Raw genomic sequence first — 19,133 nt, 5'->3', positions numbered from 1 at the left:
AACAATGCAAAGCTTTAGGTCTGTAACGCAGAAGCACGCTCGAGCGGAGGAAAGCTCGCTCGAGCGAAGAACACCAACCTTCAGGTTTTACAGAGACGCAGACGCTCGCTCGAGCGAAGACACATTTTCACAGAGCTTGCTCGAGCGCAAGAAGCCTCGCTCGAGCAAAGAGGCAAATTTCTAGGCAACAAAGTTTTGGAAAAACAAGCAACCAACATGTTCCAAACACACAACTACAACCCAATAACCAAAATTAAGGGGAAGACAAGGGAAACAAGACGTGAACCACCATCCAAACCATATAAACCCGAGTCCGGAACACCACAAGAGACGGGTCAAAACCAGGGTCGCTATATTAATAATAAAAAAAGCTAAAATATCTTTATATATAAGTAACTTAAATGTGTGGATTATAAATATTTTCTTTATTTGTCTGGAAGAAAAAGTACACTTTAACTCCATGTACTTTATTCCATGTACGATTAGCTTCTTAAAATTTGAAAATGAGTATGTAACCCCTTTTATGTCTACCATATGTTTCACACATACTGTTAAGTTGGATGAAATGTTTAACGGTGCACTTTAGTTCACAAATCACGTGGAGGTTATGTGGTCATTTCCAAACGTTAGGGGAGTAAATTGTATATGGCCCAAACCATGAGAAGAAATGAAATTTGCTCCAAAAAAAAATAAAAATAAAAATAAAATGTATTTGACCTCCTGTTGCCCCAACACTGGTGAGTCGCTAATACAAGAAGTTGGGTAGTGAAATTTATCAATTGAGGAACGGTTTGTACCTAAATTGATAGTCCAATGAAGGGACACCATGTATGTGTTTTTTGGTCAAGGATAGGTGATTGCAGCAAAATTATGGGGTGGTAGATTCTGGGAAGGAGGCTGCAATCGTAGGCTTGATTTTGGTTTGACCAAATCCCAAAAATATAGGGACAAGATCACGTACCTCTTGCTTCTTTCTTTAAATGGATATGTGTAAATAATTATATATATATATATTAATATTAATATATTATGTGTATATAGATATTGGCAGAGTTCAAATAGTTCAACAATCTGAGTAGAGGGGCACGTGTCATCAATCCAATGAAGATCTAATCTTCTACCAAAATCCATCCAACGGTCCTATTTCAAATGATTCAAACAGCTTCTATAAAGGAGACATAAGTTGACCAAGCATGGGACACTTGTCATCGTCCAAGACCCCACCCACTATCCATAAAACTATTCATGTTTTCAGGAGGATCTGGTCAACCCCATTTATGAGAAACTACCCAACCACCTACTGAGAAGAAGGCTATTGGGACAGATGTCATTTCAGGAGGCTGTCCAACACCCCACTTTCAGGATTTTGTAGAGATTTTCAAGATGCTGTTGGTGATTTTCAGGAGATAGTTCGTGATTTTTAAGAGGCACCAGTATATATAAATACAAAAATTGAAGATGGGGCAAACCTCAATTAATCCAATATTCAACACAACTTAGTACATAGTCCATGACTATTTATCCTTAGTTTATGCCTAGTTCAACTTAGAAGTAAACTTGAAAGACATTTTTGCCATAGATTTAGCTTTAATTTCTTAGTTTCTTTGACTTCCATGTCAAATTAATGGTTTTTTGGCCTTCATAGGTATTGTTTTGAGACTTAAATTGTGTTTACAATCATTTTGAAACTCAATTTCATGTTTTCAAACTTATTTTTGTACTTTTATTTGTTCAATCCAATGAATATATAAAAATATGCTTTCTAGTGCTTACTTTCCTTTATTTACCTCTCTTTCTGACATTAAAAACTCAATGGAGATTCTAAATCCTCTTAATTGAGGCAAAACAAGTGTTAGGAGGCTTTTTATTCTTCTGAGCCTCACACAACTTTATGTTTTAGAAGTTAGATTTTTCCAATTACATTTTCACAACTTAGGCATCATTGCCTTAGGACGCCCACAAATCATGCAAAAACCTCCTCATTTTAGTTAAAAACTTATATTTTAACCAAAAAATATATTTTTGTATTTTTGCATGAACTAAAATAAAGACATAAAATCAACAATGGACTTCCTTCGATAAGGCTGCCCATATGTCTTGCAATAATGTTAAGAATAGGTGGGACTTAGGCTATGTTTTGGAATCAAACATTATAATCAAATGGATAAAAAGTCATCATTTGTCAAATTATTCTCTCTATTTTTTTTTATATAAAAAATCAAAAAAACTACTAAAAAAATCAATAACACACTTAAATACCTTGTTTGGCGTGCGTTAGTACACGGAAAAGGAATGTTGTTTTGCGTGAAGCACAACATGTAACGCCCTCAAAATAATAACATTAAACCCATCAATAGAGACATGAATGGATATATAAAAAGTTCCACATTCTTCCATTCATCAGAGTTCCATTACAAAAAGTATTACATGTTAACGACAAAAGCAAATGCCCTAAAGGCTTACAGCTTTCCAAGGTAACACTTGGTTACAACAAAATAGTACTAACTCATTTACACATTAAGCCCTTGGCTTGAATATACATGTAATACATCAAGAAACTAAACAACAAAAATCTGCCCGTCTCTAGCCTCCCAAGTTACGTCCTTCGAGGTGGCATGCTACCTGTACCTGAAAATGATATTCCCATATAGGGTGAGCCACAGCCCAGTAGAGATATGCTAAACACAATATGAGAAATGACTAAGACATTAGCAATTGATAAATGTTCAATTTTCATAAACCAAATCATAATCCATTTCCATTTCTTTTCAATTTCACAATTTCCATCAATGGCTCAGTTGTAACGCCCTCAAAATTAACCCATTATATATCATTGACATGCGTTATTTAAAGAAGACAATATATTAATCCATTCATCAGAGTATTACTAAATAAAGCATTACATGTAACATCGAATAAAATGCCCTACAGGCTTACATCTTTCCAAGCCAACACTTGGATACAAAAATATGAGTTCTAACTCAATACAAGAAAAAGCCCCAGGCTTGAATGTTTACATGTACTAATAATTAAAGACAATTAACTAAAGGTAGTCTTCTTCAATCCAGAAGTCAAACCCTCCCAAGCTAAGTCCTTGGAGGTAGTTTATCACCTGAACCTGAAAATGATGTTCCCATAAAGGGTGAGCCACAGCCCAGTAGAAATATACTAAACCACATATAAGCAATGAATAAAGCAATAGCATTCAACAGATGGTTAACCAAAATAATCAATTACTTCATTTAACAGTCTCATGACACTATTGTCAAAGATACGTTTTTCTTTCCAATTTTATCAACATGGCTCAGAACCTGGCCAAACTTACAACAGTGAATCACATATATCATATTCACATCCTTCCAATATCAACAAACAAATGAGACTCAAGCTCAAATCAAACACTTCATACTTCCAGATTGATACACATTTTAGTGCTGTATCAATAAAACACTTCTATATAAATAAGCATACACAAAAGTGATGCTAATGGAGTCCATCCCCTATCTCCTCCCAAACAAAATCCGGTTTAGAGGTCCATCCCCTATCTTCCCCTAAACCGTGGAGTACATCCCCTATCTCCTCCCACACACAAAACAATGTATGCAAATGCAATGCTCAATCAATACACGTATTTTCTGTATCAATACCATAGTCAAAATTAATGACTTAACCAATGTGATTAGTTTCAGTTATTCACATGCAATGTCTACAACAATCACGACTATCCTCCACCGATAGCCCAAAACAGTTATTTCTAAACTGAAAATAACTATATCAACAATTAAATAGACAAATGATTCCAATTACCCAATTACGCTATTTAATCAATGAATTCCCAATTCCATGAATTATTTATACAAATTAATTCAATAACACTACTAGGGTTCTTCCCAAAATTTACCAAAGTATCCCCAACATATCAAATTACCAAGGCTTAGAACAAAACCTATAAAATGGAGTAGGAAATCCCTACCTCAAAGAAAACAACCCAAATGGTGAAGACAGAGATGAGTGCCCAAATTCCAATGTGCTCCAAATCACCAAATGTTCAGATTAGAATGAAGCCCAAGCCGCCCTCTATCTTTCTTACAAAGAACTTAAGATGGATTCACACTAGAAGTAGATGAACACCTAAAGAGAAGATGAGTTTTGAGGGAGAGAAGTCGGACCTAGGGTTTAGAACCAAAAAGAATAAGAAAGACTGATCAAAACCCGCTGCTGGGTATATAAACTGGACAGGCTCGCTCGAGCGAAGACTTGGTCGCTCGAGCGACCAGACACAGAGAAACTACGCTCGAGCCAAGGAAGCCTTGCTCGAGCCAACAAGCCAAAAGCTCGCTCGAGCGAAAGAAAGCTCGATCGAGCGAAGAACTCAAACCCTCAGGTCTGTAACCAGACACACGCTCGAGTGAAGGAACTATTGCTCGAGCGAAGAACAAACTAACTCGCTCGAGCGAAGAAAAGCTCGCTCGAGCCAAGAATGCAAAGCTACAGGTCCAAACCAGACACAAACTCTCGCTCGAGCTATCAAACCCCGGCTCGAGCGAAGAACCAAAACAACATCTCGCTCGAGCGACAAACTCCTCGCTCGAGCGAAGATCCAAAATACTGGACAGCAACACTTGATTTCTAAACCCAACCAACCTGAAACAAACCTGCCCAACACATCCTATAATTCCAAATGAGAAAATAAGGGACAACAACAACCATTATACAATGACAGAATCTACGGAACCTAAGTCCGGATACAATAATCAAATGGGAGAAGGCCGGGGTCGCTATAACCTCCCCCCCTTCAAAGAATTTCGTCCCCGAAATTAAGCATAAGTTTTTGAAAACAGATTCCCCCTTTTTTTTTTACAATTCATTAGTAAACATCTTGACCCAAAACTGGTCATTTCATCTCTTTATGAAGAGGCATCTCACATTAAACATATAACACAACATATATCTCAACCTGTATCATTATTATGCATTATTCCTTTCAATGTTAACAATTCCCATATCATATTCAATCGCATGATATATACAACCCATTCAACAATGTACTCAACAGATGCAATATTACACTAAACTTCTATAATGAAGCAAGTTTCAAGATACACCCATGTACCAATACAAACTCAATGTTTCACAACTTAAGACATATGTAAAGCTCTTAAGTTCTACAATATTACAAAATCTAAATACAAGATTACAAATTAATAAACATGTCCGGATATTTGTCGCGGACTTCCAATTCACGTTCCCAAGTGGCTTCCTCCACTCCATGATGTTTCCACAAAACTTTTACCAAAGGGATGGCCTTGCTTCGCAAAACTTGATCCCGCCTATCCAAGACCCGAACCGGTCTCTCCTCATACGAGACATCCTCATCAACCACTAAATCGGTCCAATCCAACACATGTGATGGATCTGGCTCATACTTCCGAAGCATACTCACATGAAACACGTCATGTACTCCGGACAACTGCGGCGGCAAAGCTAAACGATAAGCAGCCTCGCCAATCCTCTCAAGGATCTCAAACGGACCAATGAACCGAGGGAACAACTTCCCACTCTTCCCAAACCTCATCAAACCCCGTCTAGGTGATATCTTCAGAAAGACATGATCACCCACCTCGAATACCAAAGGTCTCCTCCTACGGTCGGCATACGATTTCTGACGACTCTGTGCTGTAACAAGCCTCTTACGGATAAGCTCAACTTTCTCCGTCGTTTCCCTCACCAACTCCGGACCCAACAGAGGTGCATCACCAACCTCAGCCCAACAAACAGGAGATCTACACGGTCGGCCATACAAGGCCTCAAAAGGTGCCATACCGATACTAGACTGGAAACTGTTGTTGTAGGCAAACTCTACCAACGGCAAGTGCCTCTCCCACGATCCACTAAAGTCTAGAACGCAACCCCGAAGCATATCCTCAAGTATCTGAATAGTACGCTCGGACTGTCCGTCAGTCTGAGGATGATAAGCCGTGCTAAAGGTCAACTTAGTGCCTAAAGCACTCTGCAAACTCTGCCACAACCTGGCAGTAAAACGAGGATCTCTATCTGAGACGATCGTCACTGGGACCCCGTGCAATCTCACTATGTCCCGAATATACAAGTCGGCAAGATGATCTACCGTATCTCTCACGCGCATAGGAATAAAGTGCGCCGACTTAGTCAACCGGTCTACAACCACCCAAATAGCATCACTACCCCGATGAGCCCTCGGAAGACCCACCACGAAGTCCATAGTAACATGCTCCCACTTCCACTCGGCAATAGGCAAGGGTTGCAACAAACCCGCTGGCCTCTGATGCTCGGCCTTCACTTGCTGGCAAGTAAGGCACTTAGATACGAAAGCTGCCACATCTCTCTTCATACCCTGCCATCAGAACTGACGACCCAAATCCCGGTACATCTTAGTGCCTCCCGGATGCACTGCAAGGCGTGAATGATGAAACTCTCGGAGTACCTCCTCTCGGCAAGACTCCGGCACAAATGGACGGTCTCGGTATCTCACACTCAGGTCGGAATACACCGTCAAACCCTTCTCAACCTTCCCACCGGAAATCTTCTCACGGAGAGATTCTACCTCAAGGTCACCTCTCTGAGCCTCTAACACTCGAGTCACAAGTGTAGGCTGTGCAACAATAGAAAACAAGGCCGCAGCCTCAACGGACTCGCCCAAAAGTAAATCAAACTCCCCAAGTGCACTCAACATCTTCCATTCTCGGATGGCTATACTAGCTATGTCACCAACAGGTTTCCTGTTAAGGGCATCGGCCACCACATTGGCCTTTCCCGGATGATAATGCAACTCAAAGTCATAAGCCTCTATAAATTCCATCCACCTCCTCTGCCTCAAGTTCAAGTCTTTCTGTGTAAACAAATATTTCAGACTCTTATGATCCGAGAATACCTCGAATCTCTCACCATAAAGATAAGCCTCCAAATCTTCAAGGAAAATATCACAGCTGCTAACTCTAAATCATGCGTAGGGTAATTCTGCTCGTGAATTTTCAACTAACGTGAACCATAGGCAACTACTTTCCCTTCTTGCATTAATACACAACCCAGACCCTCTCGTGAGGCGTCACAATAGACTGCATAACCCAACCCTCTCTCTGGAATAATCAGTACTGGGGCGGTAGTCAGTCTAACTTTCAACTCCTGAAACGACTTTTCACAAGTCTCACTCCATACAAAATTGACTCCCTTCCGAGTCAGTCTAGTCAACGGTGATGCTAACCGGGAGAAATCTTTCACAAACCGACGGTAATACCCAGCTAATCCCAGAAAACTGCGGATCTCAAATACACTCTTAGGCTGTGCCCAATCCTGCACTGCCTCTACCTTGGATGTATCAACAGACACTCCTTCACCGGATACCACATGGCCTAAGAATTTGACTTCCCTCAGCCAGAACTCACACTTCCCAAACTTGGCATACAGCCTATGGGCTCTAAGTAACTCAAGCACCACCCTCAAGTGTGCCTCGTGCTCCTCCTCAGAAGGCGAATAGATAAGGATGTCGTCCACAAAAACGACTACAAACTGATCCAAGAATTCCCGGAAGATCTGGTTCATCAAGTCCATAAAGACTGCCGGTGCATTGGTGAGCCCGACTGGCATCACCAAAAACTCATAATGGCCATACCGCGTACGGAATGCCGTCTTCGGAATATCCTCTTCCCTGACCCTCAACTGGTGGTAACCCGATCTCAAGTCTATCTTAGAGAAACAACGGGAACCCTTCAACTGGTCAAACAGGTCATCAATACGAGGCATAGGGTACTTATTCTTAACCGTAGCCCGATTCAATTTTCGATAATCTATACAAAGCCTCAAAGCACCACCTTTCTTTTTAACAAAGAGGGCCGGTGCTCCCCACGGCGAAACACTAGGGCGTATAAAACCCTTGTCTAGTAACTCCTGGAGCTGAATCTTCAACTCAACTAACTCGGCTGGGGCAAAACGATAAGGTGCCATAGAAATCGGCACCGTGCCGGGCACCAGGTCAATAGAGAACTCAATCTCTCGATGCGGTGGCAAACCAACAAGATCCTCGGGAAAGACGTCCGAGTACTCACAAACCACCCTTGGCAACACAATCTGTGTTTCCTCATCCTCACTAATCGAAAGGTTAGCAAGTAGACCACTAAGCTCACTCCGTCCTCGTGGAACATACCCCGGTGGCAACACATCACCAACCCGGTCCCCCAGAAAATGAAAATACTCTCCGCTCACAGTACAACAAGTGACCCTCTGGCGGTAGCAATCAATAACTGCCCGGTATGACGATAACCAGTCCATACCCAAAATAACATCGAAACCCCTCATAGGCATAACTACAAAGGAAAATGGGATTCTATGATAATCAACCTCTATATCACAACCCCTAACGCCTTGTTTCAAGATCAATTCACCCCCAAGAGGTGACACTACACAAATAGGAGATGCTAACTGTGCTAACTCCAACTCCAAAACAGATGCAAATGCAGCAGACACAAAGGAATGAGATGCACCCGTATCAATCAAAACATTAGCAACCGAGTTGCAAAACAAAAAGGTACCTCTCACAACTGATGGTGCTGGCACAAGATCCTGCGCGGTAACAGCATACACGCGCCCAGACGACCTCTGATCAACTTGCTCAACCCTAGGAGCATAAGATTGCTGCACCGACTGAGACGATGAAGCCCCCCCCTGATTGGCCCTCGAGGCCTGACCCGACTGAGCTGGCTGCTGACCCTGAATCGGCCTCAAACCAGATGCACCAGATGTGCCACCCAACTGCGGGCAATACCTCTTCATATGCCCTGGCTGACCACACTGAAAACACGAGAGTGGCTGACCTCTACCCTGACTCTGGCTCTGAGATCGAGCCGAAGAAGATGCTGCTCTCTGAACTCCTCCCCTCTGAGGACAAACTGGAGACTTGTGGCCCAGCTGGCCACACTTGAAACAGGTAATGTCTCCCTGACTGCCTTTCCCCGAACTAACACTCGGTACAGGAAAAGTCGATCTAGAAAAGCTACCCTGAGACTGCTGGGGATTAAAACCCTTCTGTCTCCTACCATCATTCTGACCATCCTGACTCCTCTTGGAGCCCTTCTGCCCTTCCTCCTCCTCCTGCATCATGATTTCCATGTGGGCTGCAGCATCAACCATACGCCCATAATCCCGAATCATAGTTCCCCCAACTCTCAGCTTGAGGCCACGCCTCAACTTCTTCTCAAACTCAATACAACGGCGTTCCTCAGATGCCACCAACTCAGGTGCAAACCTGGACAAGCTAGTAAATGCAACCTCAAACTCGGCCACTGAAGAACTCGACTGTTTAAGCTGACAGAACTGGTCTCGCAGCTTCTCCCGGACTGCTGGAGATAAGAACTTCTCCTGGAAAGCATTCACAAAAGCCTCCCACGTACCTCCTATACGCCCCTTAGTAAACTTCCACCACTGACCCGCGTCCCCCTTCAACTGGAAAGATGCCAAGGTCACTTTCAACCCCTCGTCTTCGATGCCAAGCATCTCAAACGTCTTCGTTGTCTGTTCGAGCCATTCATCTGCCTTAAGCGGCTCTTTAGGATCACCCACAAATTCATCCGGATTAGACCGGAAGAACTCCCTCTTCAGAAAGGAAGGTCCTGCATCCGCAATAACAGCCTGAGCTTGATTCTCAGCTCTGAGAATGCCTACTGACTCCCTGAATGCCCCTGCTATCTCTCGGGCTAGAGCGCCCATAGCCTGCTGGCCTACTGGCTCGGCCACATTGGCCTGGCCAATTCCCTCTTGAACTGCCGGAATCTCTTCTGGCACAGGCACCTCCTGCCTACCCGGCCTACCACGCCTACCGCGTCCTCGTCCTCGTCCTGACATCCTAATAAAGGAAACAGAGACATTAGCACATTAATAAATGTGCCGAAGCTAAACACTCGCGTCCTAATGCAATGGACAACAATAATACATTCCACATAAGCACATAATCACATAAGCACCTACGAATTTCATTCCCGGATAATGATAGTCCCAATGCGTTACTATAGTTCCGGTTGGAAGCAGCAGTGATCAAGTGCCTTTCCAACAAGACTACTAGAAACTCAAGGGTCCAATCAACATCCTAGAAACTACATTCCATACCCACATAATCACATAAACATGTTATCACGTAAGCATATAACATTACACTAAGTCTCTATCAAACGAGACGAACCCAATGTGATACTAATCACTTCCCACGTACCCAAAGTATTCAAACCCGGTACGCTCTGATACCAAGTTGTAACGCCCTCAAAATTAACCCATTATATATCATTGACATGCGTTATTTAAAGAAGACAATATATTAATCCATTCATCAGAGTATTACTAAATAAAGCATTACATGTAACATCGAATAAAATGCCCTACAGGCTTACATCTTTCCAAGCCAACACTTGGATACAAAAATATGAGTTCTAACTCAATACAAGAAAAAGCCCCAGGCTTGAATGTTTACATGTACTAATAATTAAAGACAATTAACTAAAGGTAGTCTTCTTCAATCCAGAAGTCAAACCCTCCCAAGCTAAGTCCTTGGAGGTAGTTTATCACCTGAACCTGAAAATGATGTTCCCATAAAGGGTGAGCCACAGCCTAGTAGAAATATACTAAACCACATATAAGCAATGAATAAAGCAATAGCATTCAACAAATGGTTAACCAAAATAATCAATTACTTCATTTAACAGTCTCATGACACTATTGTCAAAGATACGTTTTTCTTTCCAATTTTATCAACATGGCTCAGAACCTGGCCAAACTTACAACAGTGAATCACATATATCATATTCACATCCTTCCAATATCAACAAACAAATGAGACTCAAGCTCAAATCAAACACTTCATACTTCCAAATTGATACACATTTTAGTGCTGTATCAATAAAACACTTCTATATAAATAAGCATACACAAAAGTGATGCTAATGGAGTCCATCCCCTATCTCCTCCCAAACAAAATCCGGTTTAGAGGTCCATCCCCTATCTTCCCCTAAACCGTGGAGTACATCCCCTATCTCCTCCCACACACAAAACAATGTATGCAAATGCAATGCTCAATCAATACACGTATTTTCTGTATCAATACCATAGTCAAAATTAATGACTTAACCAATGTGATTAGTTTCAGTTATTCACATGCAATGTCTACAACAATCACGACTATCCTCCACCGATAGCCCAAAACAGTTATTTCTAAACTGAAAATAACTATATCAACAATTAAATAGACAAATGATTCCAATTACCCAATTACGCTATTTAATCAATGAATTCCCAATTCCATGAATTATTTATACAAATTAATTCAATAACACTACTAGGGTTCTTCCCAAAATTTACCAAAGTATCCCCAACATATCAAATTACCAAAGCTTAGAACAAAACCTATAAAATGGAGTAGGAAATCCCTACCTCAAAGAAAACAACCCAAATGGTGAAGACAGAGATGAGTGCCCAAATTCCAATGTGCTCCAAATCACCAAATGTTCAGATTAGAATGAAGCCCAAGCCGCCCTCTATCTTTCTTACAAAGAACTTAAGATGGATTCACACTAGAAGTAGATGAACACCTAAAGAGAAGATGAGTTTTGAGGGAGAGAAGTCGGACCTAGGGTTTAGAACCAAAAAGAATAAGAAAGACTGATCAAAACCCGCTGCTGGGTATATAAACTGGACAGGCTCGCTCGAGCGAAGACTTGGTCGCTCGAGCGACCAGACACAGAGAAACTACGCTCGAGCCAAGGAAGCCTTGCTCGAGCCAACAAGCCAAAAGCTCGCTCGAGCGAAAGAAAGCTCGATCGAGCGAAGAACTCAAACCCTCAGGTCTGTAACCAGACACACGCTCGAGCGAAGGAACTATTGCTCGAGCGAAGAACAAACTAACTCGCTCGAGCGAAGAAAAGCTCGCTCGAGCCAAGAATGCAAAGCTACAGGTCCAAACCAGACACAAACTCTCGCTCGAGCTATCAAACCCCGGCTCGAGCGAAGAACCAAAACAACATCTCGCTCGAGCGACAAACTCCTCGCTCGAGCGAAGATCCAAAATACTGGACAGCAACACTTGATTTCTAAACCCAACCAACCTGAAACAAACCTGCCCAACACATCCTATAATTCCAAATGAGAAAATAAGGGACAACAACAACCATTATACAATGACAGAATCTACGGAACCTAAGTCCGGATACAATAATCAAATGGGGGAAGGCCGGGGTCGCTACCTGGCCAACCACTTATATGAGACAAAGACTCATATTAAACATTTTTTTTTTCATTTTTACAATAGATAAACGCACAGGTTATATCAATATCTCAACAGATAAGCATACAAGCTGTATCCACATTTCAACAGATATGTATATTAGCTATATCAACACTTCTAATGACAAGCATATGAGTTGTATCAACACTTCCAATGACAAGCATATAAGCTGTATCAACACATTATCTGACAAGCATATGAGCTGTATCAGTGGAGTCCATCCCCTATCTCCTCCCAAACAACATCCGGTTTAGAGGTCCATCCCCCATCTTCCCCTAAACCGTGGAGTACATCCGCTATCTCCTTCCACACACACAATGCATATATACACAAAGGTCATATACACAATCAATCAATACATGACATTAATGTATTCTATCAACCGTCATACTCTATGACATATCCAATTGATTAGTTTTAGTTTGCCTAATCATCATGCATTGTCTAAAACAATCAAAACTACCCTCCACCGGTAGCCCAAGCAATTATTTCTAAACAGATAATAAAAGCTCCAACAGATAAAATATCAATGTTTTCAAAAGTGAGCGATTAGCAAATCCAACTCCACTATTCTATCATATAATGAGTTAATTTCATTATTTCCAACTCAATTCCAAATATCAACACTTTTTCCAAATTAATTATACCAATTAATTTACACAACGAATTAGGGTTTTCTCCCCCCATTTCCCAATATTGACCCAATGGTCCATATATCAACAACCAACATCAATACCGCTATTTTGAAACCCAAAATACTCATTTTAGAATCAAAATAATAAAACCCTCTTTGACATTTTGAAACCCTAAGTCCCAAAATTTCCCAACTTCAACACTTTATCAGAATCACTAAAAAATCTATGTTAAAGACCATAAAAGTGAGTAGGAATCCCTACCTCAAATGATGACAACCAATGGAGAAGATGATGAAAACGAACTTGCTCCAAACCACGAGTTTCTCGGATCAAAAGATAGCCCTCGACGATCAACAACTCTTTTGTAAAGGCCAAAGGTAAGGAAATCACTCCTACTAGATCAATACCTAGAGAGAAGGTAGAGTTCTAGAGTGAGAAGGTCAACAATGGTGTTTTTTGGAAAAGTAAGAGAGAGAAGAAAAGTGAAAAAGTGATTTAAAATGACCCAGCGGATAACTCATATACGCATGACCCGCTCGAGCGGAGAACACAACGCTCGAGCGTCGAGAACAAAAACTAGGTCCGCTCGAGCGCAAAAAGGCTCGCTCGAGCGCCAAGACACAAGAATAAAGCACTTCCGCTCGAGCGCGAAAACTAGTCCGCTCGAGCGTAGATTTCCCCTTCCCAGAACCTATATCCAGAATCGCTCGAGCGCCACCGCTCGAGCGCCAACATACCCGCTCGAGCGCCACCGCTCGAGCGTAAAGAAACCCGCTCGAGCGTAAAAATCACATCTGCAGAAGTTTTGCAGGAACACGAAATACTGAAGGTATGCAATCCCCGCTCGAGCGCAAGAAGACCAGCTCGAGCGGACCGCCTAAAAACTGAACAACAAGGAAATGAAACCAAGTCCTAGCCAACCTGTAACAACCCTCCTCAAAACATCCTAAAACTCAATCAAGCGGAATTAAAGGACGACAACAAGATAGATACCACTACCAACTTCACGGAACCGAGTCCGGAATACAACAGAACAGTAAAGGGATAACCGGGATCGCTATACAACAACTTTGGCTGTGAGGTTAAACCACTACGTTTTTGTTAACTCATTCTCTCTATTGTACCTATGACTACCTTCTTTCTCAACTCTCTTTGCTAAACCTGCTAGTTATTAGACTAAATAAAATACATATATACATGTATATATAAAACATTTGAAAGAAATGAAGGATGATATTCACCTTTCACCACCTACAATTTAAAAAATATTTAAGATCCCCAAAAATATTTTTACAATTTAACTCACAATGATGTATATTAATATCCAATTTTTTATTTGTCACATACTCAATCACATAGGACCCAATTTCCTTATCACGTCATTATGAGTGAATTTAGAAATCTAAATTGTAAAATTTCTAACACTTTCCCTAACATTATCAACCATCTCAATAATCAGTAACCACCTATATGCATATACATGTATAAAAATTGAAGAAATTTATGTTGTATATTTTTAAAAGACGCTTGACAATGTTAATTGTCACTTTGTAATAAAAGTTAAGTGTTGTCGTGGTGTTCTTTTTTTAAGAAGAACACTAGTGTCTTGGTTCTAATAGTAATACACAAATTATTGTGGATGCAAATCCCATTAATCATCAAAAAAATGATTTATATAATAAAGCAAATTACATCAATTATTTTTGAGATTTAGAAAAAATATAAGAAGCCTCACAAATTTAGAGGGCTACTAAATGCCCACATTTCTACTTTGAACCCTCCACTTCTTTGGTCCCCCATCACCCAAATTGCTTTGCTCTTTATTTTTCTTTGGACCCTTACCATAATCTCAAATATACTCTTTGAACCCCACTCCTACACCTTCTATCTTCAACTTCTCCAGCAGTCCCCCTCCCAATCCAGCGACCCTTTCTCTGCGACAATCTGCTCAGATAGCGGTAGCAATAGCAGCAACAGAGCAATCGTCTATTTCCTCGGAGTATCAGATAGATGAGAACTATGTTTTAAGGAATGTAACAACATTGGAAGTGTAATGGGCTCAAATCCGGGCATGATCGGCCGTGGCCCACAGGGACTCAGCCCAAGGCACACGTAAGCCTAAACATGAACCCAAAATCACAAAGAATAAATGTGATGATAGCCCATAAATAAATAAATCAAAACCCAATCCAATGACAAGTCACAAGTATAAATGGTAAAACCAACCATAACCAACTTCCAAAAATATATACTAAATAGAACACAAATCACCCACAAAATAAAATAATTCTAAATAAAAATCCAACCACAATATATGCAAAAAAACCCGACATAACAAGCTAAAACAAAATAAATGAATGTCCTAGAGGTCCATGCAATTGAGTCCCCGCTACGCCATAAGTCCACTCTAAGTCCTTCTAACACTTGGAAGTGATAAACAACTAAGTCAGCTGATAGCTCAGTGAGTAGCAACATGGATAGTAAATATAGTTTTGAAAACGAGGTTCAATTCCAAAATAATATATATATCATAGAAACTAGATTGCTATACAGTTTGGTAAAGACAATCTGTTTAAAAAAGAAGGTTCCGCAGTTTAACAGTTAAAATACTCACGTCTCTCAAGAACATGATAAATGACATTTTTCACTTAAAATAGATTACAACATAAACACCAATAATTTTCAGGGTACCAAGAAATAACAAGTAACATGCCACACAGTTCTCAAGGCAATAAGCCCCGTTGGATCCAATATCGAACTAAGAGTCATTCTCAGGGTGGCAACCTGGGCCTTTTCTCTAAGACGATCCGATTGAAGGTCACCTAGTTTAACTTAGGTCTTTTCCTTACAATCGTTGAGCACTAGAATCATCACGGCCCAACTCGGATCTGTTCCCTAGTGGCCAGAGTCACCGTACACAGTGGAATAATTTCCCTAGACTAAATACACATGTGGTCCCAATAATCAATACACATCAGTTTCGCAAAACATGGTAGTTCATCATTATAACACATGAGACCAAAACAAATAGTTTGCAGTATGCCAAGTTCACACATGTTTCAGAAATAATTTGATTCTATTGATAATATAATAATTTATCAAAACAGTTTAGTCCTGAAACAACAATTTAATTTTCTAACAGTTCAGGACAGGGGAACATTTATAAAAATATGTAGCATGAAACTACTCACCTAAAAACGGAATAATGTAATCCTTGAATAGAGTGTAAAAGTCTAACTAGTGTCCTGAACCAAGTATGAAAACTACACGTCACTACAAATTTAAAAATACTAAAGAATAAGAACTAAGTAACCCCAAACTAAAGCGCACTAACACGGCTCAACCCAACTCACTGTTACTCTTAAATATTACCTAAGCTCATGTTCTTCAAGGTCTAAAATTACCCAAGACATGGGTTCAGATCGAAACTTAATTAAAAGTAACTTTAAGATAAAACAGAATTTTAAACAAGCTTTCCCAATCTATTCACTAACTTTGAAAATTACAAAACCCACTCCACGCTATTCGAAAAATTCCAAAACCCTCCAGATATCAACTAATATATCCTAAGTTTCAAACCCAATTGGTTTTACCTGATTTGCTGATCAAAATAATTATCTACAATTAATTATACCTAAACAGGTTATTTTCTGCAACACTTTAAAGAAATTAATGGTTCTCTTAGTATACATGAGCAATTGATGCAAGGCCAAAAATTTAAGAAACTAGACTCGTAACTGGTCTAATGACGCTAATTTGATAATTTTCGGATTTATACCCAAAGAGAACATCACTCCCGAACTTACTGTTTTAAACCAGTTTTCTGGACAGATTTGAACGCATCATTTTATATGGATTTTGACTCCCAAAAATTATGAAAAAAATTCAGATATGCAATTCAATATGTGATTAATCTACTGTAAAAATTTCAGTTCAAAATTCATTCGTTTGATATGGTTTCTTGATTTTTAAAATTTGTGGTTCTATACAGAATTTTTAAACTAAAAGAATTTCTCCCATTCTTTATACATAAATTTAATTCCTCAAGTTTCTTAACATGATATCTATATACAAAATACATAAACCTACAACATTTCCATCAATGAACTAAATAATAATAGAATAAGGATAAAGAACAAAACCAAAAGGAAGAAGAAAGATAAAAACCTACCACACACCAAAAAATTCTTCCTTGTTTGCAACCCTTCTTTTTTCTTCTTCTTTTCTCTCAACCTCTCTCTCTCTCTCTCTCTCTCTCTCTCTCTCTCTCTCTCTCTCTCGGTGGCTCCTGTTGCTGCTATGAATACTATTAGGCAACCTAGGGTTACATATGTATCTACACAAAAAGGCCCTAAAATATTATCTTTTGTTTTAATTTATTTTCTCTCCCCATTAATTTAAATAAAATACAAATATTATTAGATCAAAATATGCTTACTAATTTGACACTTAATTTTATTTTATTTTTTTTAAAAATAATGAATCTTGCCTTTAAATTAAAGACTTTCACCATAAATTTATTTCAGGTTTTAAAGTTAATTGAAAGATCATTCAATAATAATTAATTTACACTTTAGGATTCACCACCAAAATATTTGAGATTGTAATATTATTATTTAATTATTTACTTAATTTTTATATTCAGGTTCTTACATCAAGTTAGGACAAAATTGTAATAAAATAAAATATAAAAAGACGAAGGGTCCAAAGTAAAAAGGTAGAGACATTTAGCTGCCGTCCAAATTTAACATAATTATATCGACCTCTTTTTTAGTAAAGTTAAAGTGACCAAAACTTATGTAGATTTTATGTAGACACAATTATAAATAAGGATAAAATATATATTTCAGAGTAAAAAAAGATGACAATGTTATTTTATCCATACGACTAATAAATTAATAATGAAAAATGCGTTAAAAGTTATGCAAATTAAAACTGCAAGAGAGTTAGTGTAATTATATCAAACTTATAAGGAAGTAGACCAAAAGCAAGGTAAACGAGAGGGCTGAGATATAGTTTCTCCAAATCTAAAAGGGCGTTGGCGTAATTGACCCAAAAAATCTATTACAACGTCTAAATAAGGAAGGGGAGCTTCTATTTACACATACCCATTACACTCTATACACATCTTTTTTAATAAATAATTGGTTCGGAAGTAGCTTTCCGAAAATAAATAATCGGTTCGGAAGTAAACTTCCGAATTTTGATCATTTTTTCGACAATCAAATTCCGAATGTGTTTATTTGATGTCCATAATAGTAATTTCACTTGAAAAAAAAATTTATAATAAAAATAAATTTTATGAAGTATGTGCAAAGAGGGTAAGGGGAATATGTAAATAGAAGCTCCCATAAGGAAGTAGACCAAAAGCAAGGTAAATTCCCAGTGAAAAAAGATGATCAGTCTGCCAGAAATTGAAAATCCGAAAATCATAAGATCATTGAAAATGACTCATTTTTTCAGTAAACAAGAGTTGCCTGTTATATATGATACAAAGGAGTGAGATTGGCTATCCAGCTGAGGATGTTCTTGCAAGGACAATCCTCCTTAAACAGAAAAAATTTCAAGATCATGAAATATGAGCTTTGGAAACTCTAAGATTAAGTGCGACTGTTTGACTTTCGCAGAACCTCCTTTAGGACCAAAGCGATTCTCTGTGACATGTGGTGTTCCATAAACCGTTCTTTAACCCTCTCGTACCCTTTCTTTCCCATGGTAAGTCTCCTCTCAACATGTGTGGCCATTTTGACAATATTTTCAGGTGTTACCCCTTCTTTCCCGGCTTGATGTAACCATCCAGTTGTTCCATTAACCACGATTTCCATTGTGCCACCAGCTGTTGTACCCTGATATAAAACAATATTTACCAAATTAGTATTTATGCCATTTGAAAAATGAAAATGTTGAGTTGAAGAAACAAGTGTGCATGTGCACACACACAGACCAACACATGTATTTCGCCCCTTTAAAAGGCTAAAACTGTTTCAGTGTACAATCACAACAATTAGAATGGAAGGGAATAATCTGGAAAATCATATGGCAGACTCATTGATAGTGATTTTGACATCATAGCCAAGTATTTTAATATGAAAAACAAAAAACAATAGTGAACTAATAAAGTCATTTGGTTGCTGGGTGCAAAGGAGCCAATACCAACAAGAGATGTTTAATATCAAAATGTGCAAAATGTCCAGAATTTC

This window comes from Camellia sinensis, chromosome 6, assembly GCF_055761805.1.
Source record: "Camellia sinensis isolate YWXY chromosome 6, ASM5576180v1, whole genome shotgun sequence".
Taxonomy (NCBI): domain Eukaryota; kingdom Viridiplantae; phylum Streptophyta; class Magnoliopsida; order Ericales; family Theaceae; genus Camellia; species Camellia sinensis.
This window is presented reverse-complemented; position numbering follows the sequence as displayed.